The following is a 15,699-nucleotide window of genomic DNA, read 5'->3' as shown; positions in this document are numbered from 1 at the left end:
TGGCGGCGCTAACTGCGAGTTACACCCACGGATAAAATCTGGAATACTTGGGCCAAAGCAAGCTTTAATGGGAGGAAACATCCAAGTCTGATGAATGAATATACGAATGCACACTGAGGATGAAACATCCACAGATGCGACGGCCAAAAAAGGAGCAGAGGCGAGAGGCCGTCCGTGGTCTGAATGATCTGAGCGCGCTCCAAAGACTTCCTGGTGCAACGCGAGGTGCACAAACATGTTTTCAGAGGATGTTTGCTTCCCGAGACTCAACAAAAAGAAAAGCAGTCGTACAGAGAGGAGGATGGAGGCTAGCCATTTACACGTGGTGTGGAACGGCATGATCACGTATGCCACCGCGTTTTAACGCATTGAGCCGATTAAAATGAAAAAATCAGAGATTCGATGAAAATAGTGGGAGAATTCGGACTTTAAACTCATTTTGGGCTTTTTGTGCTAACTTATCGATGTAAAGGCACAACCGGATGAGATTTTGACACCAAAATGGAAAGTTTCGGAAAGTTTTAGTTGAATCCCTGCCTTACAAATTCTCTGAAACCCTTAACTGCTTAAATCCGGATCGCCTCCTTCCCCTCTAATTTTCACCTCTTCGTATTCCCACGTATGTCGTCCCCGGCTCTCTCCTCTTCCATTATTGTAACGTTCTCTTCCTCTCCTTCCACACACTTACCCCCCTCCTTTCTTTTGTTTCTGCCTCTTTTGTTCATCACCTCCTATCTTTCCTCATTAGAGGTTCCTCTTGTAATTCTCCATGCTGTCCCTCCTTTTGTGCCTCTTAGTCTTGTTCCTCTCATTTTCCATCCTGTCCCTCAGCTCTCTTTGTGTTCATTACGACGTTCCCTAATCCGGCCTTTCCTTCGCCGTCCTCTCAGTCCATCTCCTCCCACCTTTCCCCCGTTTCCAACTTTATAACATTTTATCCTTAAAACAGTGCAGGGGAAACACAGGAGCGGAGCATTTGAAGCAGTCGACTCACACTGGCGGTTTACAGGCGGTGGTGAAGATTTTCAGTGATCTAAGAAACACAGGCCTATTTCATCCACGTCTTTGCTGCCCAGCTGCTCCGACGCTACATGATTAGCACGTCATAGTACTGTCAGCAACCCACTGCATATTTTAGCTCCAATATACTAAACTCTGCAAGGGAACTGAATCCCTGAGAGGGAAGTTTTGCAACACCACATGCACACATATTTATTAAAGCCACTAACATACAGTCAATCTCCGTGCAAGCTCTTGACTGGCAGCTAAACTAATTAGAGTTTAATCCCTTTAAATTTATTAGTTTTGGAGCACATGAATGTATGTGGCGTCAACTAGAGGTGGATTTAGAAGGAACGCTCAATTGATCAGCCTTTATTGCAGGACTCAGATGCATATTAATTAAACAGCACAGTGTGTCGGGCCGCCCGTGTAAAATGTCGGCGATTTGACAAGCTGGAAAAGAGACTCAACAAGTGATAAAACCAGCTGACATAAACTGTGTCCCTTCTGCTCTGATCAAGGGCAAGAACATATGTTCCTTTACAGCTAAAGCACCAAATGCAGGGAGGAGGAGGAAAAGCGGCGTTTTCTTCATTTACTTAAGTGGGCTTATTTGTGAAAATCCGACTTTTTCCAAACGTTCCGATTCGTGAGGCCAATGAAAGAGTCTACGAAGCCATGAGGGAAGAAGCTGCCCGGGAAATTCTCATATGGTCAGAAGAGTTTTGTTTATGGACGCGCGACATAGTTTGGAGTCGACACAATTAAATTAAATTTGGATTCAACCAAGATGAGCGTTCTACAGACAGGACGACTCAGAGAGAGCTGTTGAGTGGAGGCGGGCAGTGCGTGGGCTGAACAATAGATTAGAAAGTGGCCAAAAGCTTAAAGATGAGCCCATTGAGCTTTATCCTGGCACATAAACAAGTGCAAAAACTATTTTGGGTAAGTTGGCACACTGAGTGTCACTTATAATCAATATGTCACGTGTTTGGCTAATGCATTTATACCAGGAAACAAAATGTTTTAATATAATGTCATACAGGCTTTATAATATCAGAACCTTGCATCAAAAACACTCATTCAACTGAATAAAAATATAAGATTAGACAATCTTGATTTACTTGCGGTTAGAACTGATAGCAATCACTCAAGGGAATAAAATCCCGGACAGAAAACACCAGCAGCCAAACACGAAAAACACATCCAGACGGAAAACAACGCGGTTCTTTACTTACCACTTCAAAATTAACCCAACAATTCGGCTAAAAGCATCACTTCAGGCTGTTCAGCCACCCGAGCACACGGGCGGGTGTCTGACAACATAACTGCAGATAATAGCCAACGTTCCTGAGGATCCTTGTGTGTCTGGAGGGAAGGTGAACATTACGGCTGCAGCACCAGCTAACAAGCCTGTAAGTAATTGATGGCAGCCCCGTGGACCAATCCATACACACGGCGGCAAACTATCAGATAAGATAAGCAGAATTTGTTTGTCGTCTGCGTGCTTTTAGGCCACAAAGCAAACTCGGCACAGACACACCGCCAGCTTGGTCCATCAAACCCCCGCAGTTTTTCTTCCTCATTTCTATAAAGGTCAGTTTTCAGTTATTGCAGTGGTCTGGTGGCAGCTCTGATATTTGATTGTCTGCTTGTTTTTTTCTGTTTGGGTTTTATATATATATATACACAAAATTGCTGCCTGCGAAAAGAAAAGTTCTGCACAATTTGGTAGCCTTAATGTACAATTACAGCAGATATGAATACCCAACACGCGTAATCTTCTTCCGACATATACTGACATGTATAATTACGTCCATCTATGCTGCCCCCTACCGGACCTAGAAGAACTGCAGCAGTGTTGCGTGGTACTCCAGTCACTAATCAGTTAAGTTAAAATCTTATTATTGCCAGTATGTCACCTGGTGCTCTCCTGTTTCACTTTCAGCAAGAAAGAACATACATTTATTTAATGTGGCGAAATGAAAATGAAAATATCTAAATGTCAAAAGAAGAAGTCAATTAAACATGGAGATACAACATTGGAGCTCCAAATACCGCTTAATGTCCTGTCTGACTAACCTAAAATGTTCATCTCCATAGTCACTTTTCTTCAGATAGGGCTTTTTAATTTAATTAAAACATGATTCCCCAGCAATCAGACACATTTTAACTCCATTTTTAGTTGGCTGTGAATGTGATGAATCAGATATATTCCTTCAAAATGTTTTTCCTGCTAAACTGTAACTTTGAGCACATCATTTTCTGTCGTCTCATACATTTATTTCTACAGACTCTTTACCAGCTTAAAACCAAGGCTTTGGAATCAATGCCGACTTGGGTCATGGAAAAACGGGCAGACCAAACTGATGAACTTATTTGCCAGTTATTTTAAGGACACTGCCCCTCTGAATAAAAAACGACTCAGATCAAGGGTGGCAAGAGCGAAGTTCAACTTAATTCTCTGGCTTACTTCTGGACCTTCCTTTAAGGAAAGGGAGACAAAAGGATGCAGGTTCATATTAGCAGGCAAGAAAATGAAATTCTATCCCACAATGACCCAGAGGCCAGCCAGTTTGGGAGTGACGACTTCTTAACTTTCACTCAAGTATTAGTTGCAAGTCAACATTAATGCATAATGGAATTCAATGGTTTCATCCTGGTTTGTAGGCTTCCATTCACCAAAGCTTTTGTGCAGCTCAACTGCCAGGTTGCCCGACCGAATTTACCACAAAAGATTTCAAATCGAAATAGCATCCCTACTCATGTTGAAAGGAACACAATTAACCACTAACACTTGGATTACAGAACAAAGTGTAGGAATGAGTGGTAATGACTGAGGTAGATTTGACAGTCGAGCCTCACTGGTTTGTTCCATGGCTGTACACGTCCTCCCAGTGGGAGTATCATATCATATCAGGCCATCCGTTCTGTGTATTTACATAGTGGAGGGCTGTGTGCTCCAACTGCTGCAGATATGCCTGTCGCCTGAGTCTCTCTGGGTTATTTCACGGAGGAGACCATCTGTTCATTTTGTCCAGACATCGACTCTTAGCAACACATCAAAGGCTCGTATCATCAGAAAAAAAGGGGGGGGAGGAGGTAGGATATGGCATTTGGAACATGTTCCTGCTTTATTGTTCTCTCAAAAGATAACTGATAATCTCCTTATTCAACTATCAGCTCAACAATCAGGCTGGCAGAATCCAACACGTGAGGAGGGTGCAGAAATACACGGTCAAGGTGGTTTTCTTGGACTGTATCTACCACAGCGGCTCAGTCTGTAGGGGACTGGACAGTTTCTGGTTCATGTCCTGGTTGTGCACCAAACAATTGGGAAGCAGCTGGCAGCAGGAGAGCTGACACTTTGAAAGCACTGCCGAGGTGCCCTTGAGCAAGGTGCCGAGCCCCCAAATGCTCCGAGCGCCTGTCCAGGGCAGCGTGTTCACTCTGACAGCCCTCCCTCAATGATTCCATGTCTTTGCGTGTTCTACAGTGTCTATTAAAACACAGTAATTTCTCATCTAGGAATAGGAATAAAACCTTCTTCTTCTGCAGGGCAGCACGGGGTTACAGCGGTTGGCTCGGCTGCCTCGCGGCATGGATGCTCTCCAGGTGCTCCGGCTACCTCCCCTAGTCCAAATACATGCAGATTTTTCTGCTGCTGAATTCCTTAATAAAGCACAGTACCGTTAGTGTTTATACACATTATAAATCATGCGCCTGGCAACCGCTGCGATGCTGGAGAAGAAGTGGTCCGGCAGTGACACAGTCATTATGAACCACAAGTGGTTATCTTGAATTTGAAATGGATGACGTCCCTGCTCTTAACGGACCTCTATTAGCCCGCCAAAAAGTGCAAAGATTGCCAAAGATGATGAAAAATGAATATCAAGTGCAATACATCATCCCCGTCCATGTAACAATCCAGCAGTCCCTGGTGGAAAATTAATTAGATTCCCATTGCAGCCTGACACTGTAAGATGAGCAGCAGGGGGGCTTCTGCATCTTCTGCTAATGTTAATCATTACAGTGCCAATGCTCATAGATTTTGTGTGTCTTTGTAAATACAGTAGGAGGCACCAGGCATACAAAAACCATCTTCTGTGCTTCTGCAAAGACCTGATGAGAAAAATGAAAAATAAAGCTTCTCTGCGTGCACGGGTGTGCGTTAGGTGCTCACAAAGCTCGCTGTGAAGTCAACATTTGTTAAGGCAAAACAACAACGCACAGCCCCAAACCAGGCCGATAACCTCTACACCGCTCCTGCGGCTGCAAATAAATCTTATTCGGGTTTATTTGTTTCCTCCCTCTTCCTGCGGCTTGTCTTGGTCTCCACGGCTGCAGTGCCACAAAACGGCGGACCCTCGTGACTCCAGGAGAGTGCACTGGAGGACAGACGGTCTTGGAGGAGCCTCTTGCGTGTTCCTGTGGAGACAACAGGGATCCTTGATTTTACTCTCTGGTCGGCTTCTTGAACCGCACTCTGTCCTTCCTCAGACTGATTGGCCTTGAACTCAGGGTATTATGAGAAGGCTCAAAAGATCCGCCAAAATAAAGGTGATACTTAACGCTGTAGTTGCAAAACACACCAGGGGTAATATGAATTAAATGTGGAAAAAACATAACAATTCACCCAATGCTGTGTTTTATCTGAGGACCTGCAGGGGCATCTGTTGCCAGTTTTAAAGCATGTGTGAAAAAGGCATTTTATTTTTGTTTTTTTTCACCCATCTTTGTTCACCAAAAAAATTAGACATTGAGTTTGCGTCTTAAAAATGGCCCTGATGAAATCATAGTAATTAGTGCGTCTGTGTGACACCAGTAAAGACTGACAGCAAGAATGATGGCCACAATAATTAAATTCCATCTTCGCCATTTTGCTCTGCACATTACTGGTGAACAAGAGTGCTGCTTTGAGGCAAGCTGTAATGCATGATAAAAGAGACAATTAGCGCTGACATAATCAAGGGGAAACACATCAGCGAGCCCAAAACAGCAGAGACTGATTGGAGAATGTATTTATTCTCATTAGAAGCTGGTGAAATTAAATCACTGCTCAAGACCGGTCCTTCTGAATTCCTCAGAACCCTGCTCTCATTTACCAGAGAACATCTAAAGGTCTAATCGGGCCAGTCCCCGGGCCTACAGTCGGGGAGAGCCACTCCATTCACATGCTTCTCCAACTGCATCTGTGACACCAGAATCCCCATGGCGCCCTCGCCACAGATGCTGCTGCCAGAGCGCTCTCGTCTGCACTTCCTATTTGGAAGGAAGAGATATTCAAAGGCAAAAAAAAAAGAAAAACGAACAGCCTTCTTTATATCCTTGACAGCTCATTACCACGGAAACAGCCCTGGTCTGGCATGACTGGCTGGGCCTCCCCTTCCCATCACTGGAGGAAACAACACAATAAGAAGGGAGCGTGGAGGGGAAATGAGAGTGCAATACTGCATCCAATCAATAATACTTCAATTAACTGTGTTTAGCTGCAGATTGGGAAGGTCAGTTTTGGGGGGCAGCAATAACTCCCTGATGTCTGACGTAACAGAGAAATATGAGTCTGCAGCATCACACAGGTCCTATCATGGTTCTGTGCACTTCCTTATTGCCGGGGGGGAGTGTGTGTTCTATGAATTCTGTGTTTTTCTTCAAATGTTCTATTGTACAGTTGCTACGCTGCAGAGAACGAGCTGCATTTTTAGAAATGAATGTTTAAAGACGATGCTGGATATTAGCGATCCGGCTCGACTCAACCTGCTTGAAGTTTTTAGCAAACGTCGAAGGACTCAGAACGAATTTGTGTTTTGCTCGGGAACACTGCCAGAGCGCACCCGGAGATCAGAACTCAGTCCTGTTGGCTACTTTTGGAAGTAGGTCAGGGGAATATCAAAACTCTATCTATTCATTTTTTTTCTACAGCAAAGATTTTATTGAGAATATCTCACCAATTTTTAGTTTGGTATTTTGCATATAGTACTCTATCATAATAGAGAATAGTGATATAATTAGTACCAATTAGTAAACAGGAAATAAACTGCTCACCTCTGTGAAAACATACGCATATTTAACTTGTTGACATAACTCCTAAAAGTGTGATATTACTCTCCATTTCCAAGTTTGTTAAACACTACAACTGAGTTATAAACGCCTCGCAGAAATGGTGTGCATAGTTTAGCTAATGTGGAGCAGCTCCTTCGGTGGAAAGCAGCCTAATGACGACCCAGGGAGAATGAAAAAAGCACCGAAAATACAAATATAGCAGAGAAATCCAGACAACGTGGAGTCTGGTCAGTGACCTACGAATATTGTTGAGGCTGCCTTTATTTTTCCACTCAAAGCAGATCCAGACTGAAGTCAAACAAACAAACAAACAAACAAACAAACAAACAAACAAACAAACAAACTCTCATAGTAATGTTGGGGTTGGCTGCTGCTCCATTATTTTATATAACCTATTACTCCACTCCAGACAAGTTTGCAGCATACAAACATAACATAATAGCTTTGAAAATCTGCTTGTCGGCTGCAAACAAAAGGAAGAAATTCCAACTTGAAATGCAAAAGCCATTCCTTGCTTCTTCTCCCGTCCTTTTTAAAAAGTCACTGATACTTCACGAACAGTTGGGAACATTGGAATTCCACCTCGTGACCCGCAGCGTAGCCATAAGAGGACATCATTCAAAAACAATGACAAACATATTATGCATGACGGTGCTTATAATGATGCTGAAAATCATAAATCATTAAACTACTAATATATTGGATTTTGTAAGCTCCACCGCTGAGAGGTTTCTGAGCAAATACTCAAAGAACCACGAACTATTGTAGAAAGAGAAAGACAAACAAGGTAAGAACATCCAAAATAACTTTTGGGTTGTAGAAAATATGTGTTTTTCACACTTTGTTACACTCAATTTTGGGCCAAATTTGATTAATCATTGTGCTCCTACCATTTGGAAGCTGTCCCCATGGTTACTGAGGGAATCATTTAACATGATTGAGTTTGGGCCGATCACTAGGTGACAGGCTGTTGGGCACGGCACTGATTGTTGATGTGTAAAATTGCTTTGAATTGACTAACACACATGACACGATGAAAATGTGGAACCAGATGTGCATCATGTGTTGTGGATTCTGCCAGATGTGGGTGGAACAAACGCACTACATAATCCGGTGTTTTCACATTTACACACATGTGACCAAACATGTCATTGTGATAAGGATCACGCCACCTCCACCTATAGACAAGTTGTTGTCCTGACAATGCAAATATCACCGCCCATGTTCGCTGCTGCTGGAGGAGACGATAACCACAAAAACGGGTAAACTGTCTTAAAGCCAACAACTCCTGAAAATGCTTGTCAACGTATCTATGTCTAGAAAATCTATAAAACCTGTAACTGCCTACGTGGGCAGTGCATGTTTTTTGTGTAAACACCTTTGTTTTTTGGTTCCTACCCGCTAAAAATATAAGAACTGAGGCGGAACTACATGTTTACTGTATATTATTAGGGTTTCCAGGGGGACCCATTATATTCACGGACATAGCTGTTAAAAAAGCGATCGTTAGTCAAATAATTAAATTGTAAAACTCTTTTTTAAAGTCAGTGAATGATGCAATGGAAGCCAGTACCATTCGTGTGTCCCTAATGGAGCCAATGAGGGTTGTTGCCCGTATTTTGTATGTTATTTGTTTCAATGGAATTTGAAAGTGTGCTAGTGTTGCTATAGCTAATATGTAGGTTCATGTGACACTTGAGTTATAATGTTTCTGGTTTTAATGGAAATTAACATGCACTTAGGAGAAAATGCACAATCTGTCTACCTTTTTTTTCTTTGGTTCACATCTTTGTGTTTTTATATTGCAGATCTCAATGTAGGACTGAACCCTAATCAGTACATATACTGTACAGCGGTTGTGCTAACATTAATCAATCAGAGGGAGGCACAAAGCCTTTCACAGTCACACAGCAGGTGCTAAAAGTTAGCCTCTCTTGTCGTCGAGAAAAGGTTCAACAGACGTTCAATCCAGGCTCAAGTGACAGGAAAGTTGTCGCAGGTATACAGATTTAGCTCCACCTGGCACTGACAGAAACATGACAGCTACTAATCACGCTCCTTTTCCCCCTCTCCAACTTGAAACAATAATTAGGTTTCCATTATTATCCATTCAGTCACTTCTTGAACGCTACATAATTGCCTTTGGGTTGGAGCAGTTATACCTTGCAGTATGTATCGCTGCTCTATTCCTGCATGGCAAGTTGATCCTGCAAGTAAATTAAAAATACAACTGCAATGTTCTGTCTCACAAATATTAATAAGCCGTGTCTCCTAAACTATCTGCATTCGACTTCCTTCGGGTTTGAACGTTTAACTGTCAGGGGGAGGTTAAATGAATCAAAGCAGCAAACATTTGCTCTTGTAATTTTAATCACCCTCAGTTACTTCTACTAAAAAAAATTTGACATTAAATTTTAAGATGCTTTCCAGGCCAGCGCAAAGTAAAACAAGCATTAAGTATTTATTTTAAGAAGGAAAAAAAGCTCATTTTCATGTGTTTTCCTTCGAATTGGACAACGCTTTCTGAAAATTCACTATTATTTAGGCTGAATGCATTCAGACGTGTTATTGTAATGTTATTAACAGACGTTGGGCTTGTTTGATGGTTCAGGGCCGTGTAATTGTTGATCTACATTTTTCACAGCTATATTTCAACAAAAAAAAGTTGATTAAAGGAGTGTGTGGACTCCCATGATGTGGAATACCACATAATTGATCGATTTTAATTATATGTCAAATTGCACTTATAAATTATTAACATCTTGTGCTCAGGATGTGAACAAAATTGCACTGGTTGTATAGAAGAGGTTTTATATGTTAAAAATCCTTTTTTTTCTTTTTTGCCTGACAGGTTGGAACCATGAACCAACACACCAGTCCTCTAAAGAATTTTAAGGCTCACGATGCTACAGCCACTTGTCATTGCAAATTTCACCAGATGTAATCATCTGCTGCTGGACCCAGTTTCTACTATAGCGGCTTCAGGGAAGTCCAGGTCTCCACTCAGAAGTGCAGCTATCATCATACAGGTGTTCTATCTCCGAGTGGTGGTTCATGGGCTTTAAACTCTGGACCTCTGACACTTCTGCCAGATCTGTTTTGCCCGTAGGAAGAGTCTGACTGCTTTTCAGCCCGCCAACTTTGCTCTTGTATCTGTTTCTGGTCAGTTTGTCTCGACTTCTATCTCAGTCTATCTTGACTGCCTGTCACACACATAAAAAACCTCTCTCACAGAAATCCACTTGCCCACTCCGACTCATTAGCTATCTGTCACTCTCTCACTCTCTCCCAATGATGTTGGAGCCATGGCTGTGTTTGTGTGTTTAAAAGTACAGCAAAGCGGAGCGCCGCAGTCAGCAGATCCTACTTTAGAGATAATGATTTAAAAACAGACATAATGTAACAGACCACTTTTTACAGCGGAGCATGCCCACTGAAGGGTTTTGAATTTTTTTGTTGTACATTAGCTGGTCTGTCGCTGGACTTCAATCATTTCTGTCTCTTTGGGTTGAAAACTGGGATTTCTGTCCCACCAGGATCCCATTTTCCTTATTGGAAGTGTTTTTCAACCTGGTGGGACAGAAAACCCGGATGGTTTGTGGCCCTCGAAGACTGGGTCAGGACGCCCATGATGTAACTGAACAGATCTAATGACAGGAAACAATCAGTATGTCACCGCTACAGCACCTGGCAACCTTTCTGGCTTTATTTTGTCTCTGTAGGTAGTCAGAACACAGGTGTGTCAAAGATTGCAGCTATCTTTGGAGCTGCAATCACCACGTACACAGAGCGGTTGCCAATGCAAGAGCCGTTTCTATTTAGTCAATGTTTGCGGCCATCTGTGTCTAGATGCTGAGCATTATCTTGCCTCCCTGAGTCTCACAACAGACCTCCTGCTATTACAAAAGCATAGTGACCACAACACAGTCAAGACAAATCAGTACAAATGATGGTTTTTGGTATATTTTAGAACATTTCTTGATTCCCCCCGACACAGACCATAGTAAAATATCAAATTGTGCTTTAATAATGGGTATTTAGCTCCATAAGCAGGACTGAAATACTCTTTGTGCAGTTGCTGGCGAGCCAGTTTCTCTAACTTCACCTGACATCTTCCCATGAGTCAGCAATCTTCATAAACACATCCAACAATTACAAAATCCATTAATATCCATCATGTTCTGTTCTTAATCACACAGTGGAGCCAGTCAGTCAGTCTGACTCTAATTATTACAGAGAAAGAAGCTGAAGTCTGTGATTAGAGTTAGTCATTATTTGCCTCCGATGTGATTAATCTTGGGTTTGAAATAATAAATGGGCAAATCGAAGCGGTTTTATGTTGGTGCATTTGTAATTGTGAATTTGAGCGTGACATATGAGGAAACGGAGTTTTGACAGGGATCTGTTTCTGTCACTTTCTCCTCCCAACTCCTCTGTGTGGCTGACAAATACAATGATCAATGCTTTGACATGTTGTTGTTTGCATCAGTGGAGCTAAAAATACCGCCAAGCCGACAAATGTCAGGTTGAAACCAAACTATTCTCCCGGAGTTTCAGACTCCACGATATGAGCGACTTTGGAAATGAGGGACAGAACGCGCTCGCGTGAGGAAAATTCTGAAATCGATCTTTTAAAATCTGCAAATCATGTCGTTTCCACGGTGATTAGTGGGCTTGTTTCTATATTCACAGCAACCAGGTGAGATTCCCTCTGAGAATCTGAAGCAGGCATATTAAATGAATCCGCAGCATTGTTTGAATAGTTATTACAGCAAATATTCATTTCTGCTTTGCTGTTACACCCCAACAAGCAGAGGGTGATATCTTAAATATTAATTGTAGAAAAAAATGTTTTATGCTTAAATTATTTTTTTTTTAAAAGAGATAAAATCTCATCTGGATGCTCAGGACCTCAGAGAATGAGGTCCTGATATCATTTCAGAATACAGATTTCCCCCCGTTGCGTACACCAGTATATTTAAAAGGCTATCGATCCGTGTGCTCAGCAATTTCTCCTGATTATGGGAATAATCGGATTCACCAAGGCTGCCCATGTGATTCGGTTGTAAACCACACACGAGGGCCTCTCCGCACAACCTCGACACCGTGACGGCGCTGACAAACACCTTTTGGCGAGCACTTTTTAGGATAATCGATTCTTGCATGATAAGCCTCCCTGGCCTCGCGGAATAAGGGAAACATGTCCCTTCTAATGCAAAGCCTATATTATCAAAGACACGCAGTCATACATTATTTAACGAACGCCGACTTCGCGAGGCTGATTCAAAAACAGACTTGAATTATTAATTCATTCATTTTTCTATGAATGTATTAAATGTCAAACCGTCACAAATCAAACAGTCTAATCTGCTTTCAGGAAGGGAAAACAAACAAAAACCGAATTCCGTGAGCATTATGCCTAATGGGGGTCCTGATGGAGGTGCTCATTCACAATGAGGGAGGAAATCCTGCAGGTGTAGGCTATCGATCCCAGAGCATGTTAAAGGTTTAGCTATTATTCTCCAGCCGAAAGGGGATCACCCTATTTGCCCGCAGATCAATAAAGAGCTTGCAGCTATAATTACCATGCACTTGATGATGTTATTATTTCTATGGCATGCACTGGTGAAATTGATTATATAGTCCCATCAAATGCATGTCAGCACACACTGAAATATCGTCCCCCCTAATAAATAAAGGTCTGCGAGAGAAGTGTGTGTTTTTGTTTTGGTAAAACTTTGTAGAGGCATAACTGAGCATGGGAGCTACATAATGTGGTGCCTGTTACATTTGGTGTGTTTTCTGCAATTGATTTTAGAGTGAGCGGTCTATGCAGCAGGCAGCCAAACCACTCATCAGATCATTACACCAACGAGCAGCTATTTGGCAAATTGTCCCGACGGGTCACGCTTGACGATCAGAATCAGTTTTCTAAAGCTGTGGGTTTTATTAAACAAGAGTGGAACAAATTTACCTGGCGTTTTCTAAACCAGAAATTATGTTATATCTACAGTTTACCATCACTATGAGGGCTTTACCTGATAAATGAACGTTTGCTTTAAATAAGAAAAAAATAGGAAGGTTTTATAGCTGGTACAGATGCTTTAATGGCCACTGAAATTGGTCTAAATGCCAAAGGACACAATCCAGGTGCTGACTCATTCACATAAAGCCTGGCGGAGCATGGTAAAGGTTGCAAATGTCAATTATGCCTTAAGTTTGTGATGGGAGACTTCATCATTATCTGAAACACTACAGATGTGCGAATTAGCAGAAACTAGCAACACGTAAAGGAGAGCACGCCTCAGCCAAAGCTGTTTAGTCTGGGCAAGAAAGTTTCAAAACCCCGTCTTAGACAATGCAGTGGTCCCACAGCATGTGATGCATCCTGATGACATCATTTACACATGAATGACCTGATGGATTTCTTCCCCTTTATTGTCCGTCAGGTGATTCCAGTCAGAGAGATCGACTCCCATGGTGCTTGGGACAGAAACATTTACAGTTTAATGAGGCAAACATGTTCTGTTCGCACATCTTGGTAGTCCCACCTGTGTAGAGCTCAGCGGACTCATGCAGCAGAAGCTGGTCACAAAGCGCTGAGATGAACAGAACTTTCAGCCCTTCCTGTATGTGGCGAGGATGGTTGCCATAGATTTAATAGAAACATACTTATCCGGCAGCCTACTGAGCAAGGTGAACAAACAACAAATATCTTCACATTCTAATTATAGAGATGATTAACAATTCGGTAAGCTTGATTTGGTAATCTACCTGTCAGTGCGTGCAGCAGCGTGTGGAACTGCTTCAAATTATCAATTGCCTGGGTCAATTAATCAATCAGTCAGGAGCCAGATCAGGAGTTTCAGTGTTTATGACGGCTTCTGCTTCAATCAGGAGTTTGTATTCATAATTAATGAACTATAAATGGACGGCTAAGATATAATCATTTTTAAAGAGCGATCTGTCTGTCGTAAATGTCTCCTGAGTGAAACAAAAAGTCACTTTCCTGACTCAGGTTTTAGTTTTAAACATCTTGAATATATAAACACGTTCTTTCATTATGTTTTAATAATGTTTGTAATAGTCAGCCAAAACTCCGGCCCCAGCTCTGTCAGAGGATGTATGAATGCATGAAATATTAAATGATAACATTTGGTCTAATCTCGCGCGTTGTCTAGCCAGCCAAAATAGAAGCGCAGCTTTCTACAAAAAGAATAACTTATCAGCAATGCCTGGTGCTACAACCCGGTTATCCTTCTCAACAATTAAAAAGTGAGAATCAACATCAGCATGTATCTAGAATGTATCTCGCCTTCACGCCGTTGTGTTGTTTTTTCCTGTGCTAATTCGAGTGTGCCAAGGCTAAATGTGTTAAAAGTTTGCAAATGTATGCACACTCTTGATGCTCCTGGACTGCTCATTCATCTAAATTAGCTCAACTACACAAGGGTAAAATATATCAATTAAAAATCTTCTCCACCAGGACCTTAAAGGAAATGTTATTTTCTTTTATGATGGAGGGGTGTTTGAAGCGTCCCTGTGGTAATTATGATCATTAATTCCTGTATATTTATTGCTGTCAACTTCAGCATTTGAAAATCCTTCCCTGCTGCAGCATTGGTAAAGAACAAATACTAATCTTTGATGCTCCAGCCCTAAAGTCAGGGGGGTCAAGGTCATCTAAATGTACACGGGTGTCAAGGCTGGACTGCTTTGTGTGTGTATTTTGTTTTGGGTACTTTTTTTTTTTTCCCTGGCTCTTCTCTGGAGCCCTCCAATTACCACAGAACAGCCCTCCCACAATGCAGAGGGAGTCCTAAACCCACAACAACGGGCATGTAAAATTCAGTTCACATCCATGCAGCGGTGTCTTTGTTGCAGGATTTCCTTCATGCAGACTGGGGACAACAATATCCACCAACTGGCTTTACCAGTGGCAGGGAAACTAATCCAACAAAATCTAATTGGTTTAGCCTTTGCTGAAATCCAAAGGTTCGTGCCAAATGCGAGGAAATTCCCTAAAATGCGTCGCTGAAAAGCTGCGTTCACAAAAACGGACCCCGAGTCCTGCAGAAACCGGCTCCCTGTTATATTCCAAAAGAGACGAGTGCTGCGTGAAGCTAAAGATGCCATTACTGTCAGCAGAAAGACCCGGTGGCGCCGGGTCAACTTAGTTTAAATGCAGTGATTGTAGACCTGTAAGTGTGAGGCTTTTCTGCAGCGGCTCCAAAAGTTAAAAGCAGAGCTCATTACTTTGCAGCCACTGCTCGGCCATTTTCCCGTGTTAAAATCCCCGTGCCCGTCGGTTTACGGCAACACCTTGTTTTCGTCCGAGCTAGGTGCAAATTGCGTTACAGTACATTTAACTGTGAAAGCGGGACGCGTCACGACAGACCTCCCTCGTCCTAGATTGGCTCTGTTTTATTTAAAAATGCAGGGGATGAATTTGCTTTAAACGTAAACACACCAGTCTGAAACTGCAGCGAATCCTAGATGGCTTTGTTTCTCTCCTTATTAGGTCAGGAAGTGTTTGAATTATTCCTTGGAATCCAGCCTTTTTTTCCTCCTCCCTTACATAGTTCTGGATATTAAACTCTTTACATATTCTCTTTCATGATTTTGTGTGGGAGA

General features: G+C 42.2%; 1 long non-coding RNA gene across 1 annotated transcript; it reads left to right on the top strand.

The window, feature by feature from the left end:
- The first annotated feature begins 8,532 nt into the window (after positions 1–8,532).
- Positions 8,533–11,806, top strand: LOC115252648 (uncharacterized). The gene is made up of 3 exons (XR_003890975.1): positions 8,533–8,686; positions 8,874–9,064; positions 9,917–11,806. It is a non-coding gene; the product is annotated as an uncharacterized lncRNA (long non-coding RNA).
- Positions 11,807–15,699: the final 3,893 nt, after the last annotated feature.

This window comes from Takifugu rubripes, chromosome 15 (assembly GCF_901000725.2).
Source record: "Takifugu rubripes chromosome 15, fTakRub1.2, whole genome shotgun sequence".
NCBI classification, from domain to species: Eukaryota; Metazoa; Chordata; class Actinopteri; order Tetraodontiformes; family Tetraodontidae; genus Takifugu; species Takifugu rubripes.
The sequence above is the reverse complement of the archived record's forward strand: the minus strand, read 5'-3'. Positions and strand labels throughout refer to the sequence as shown.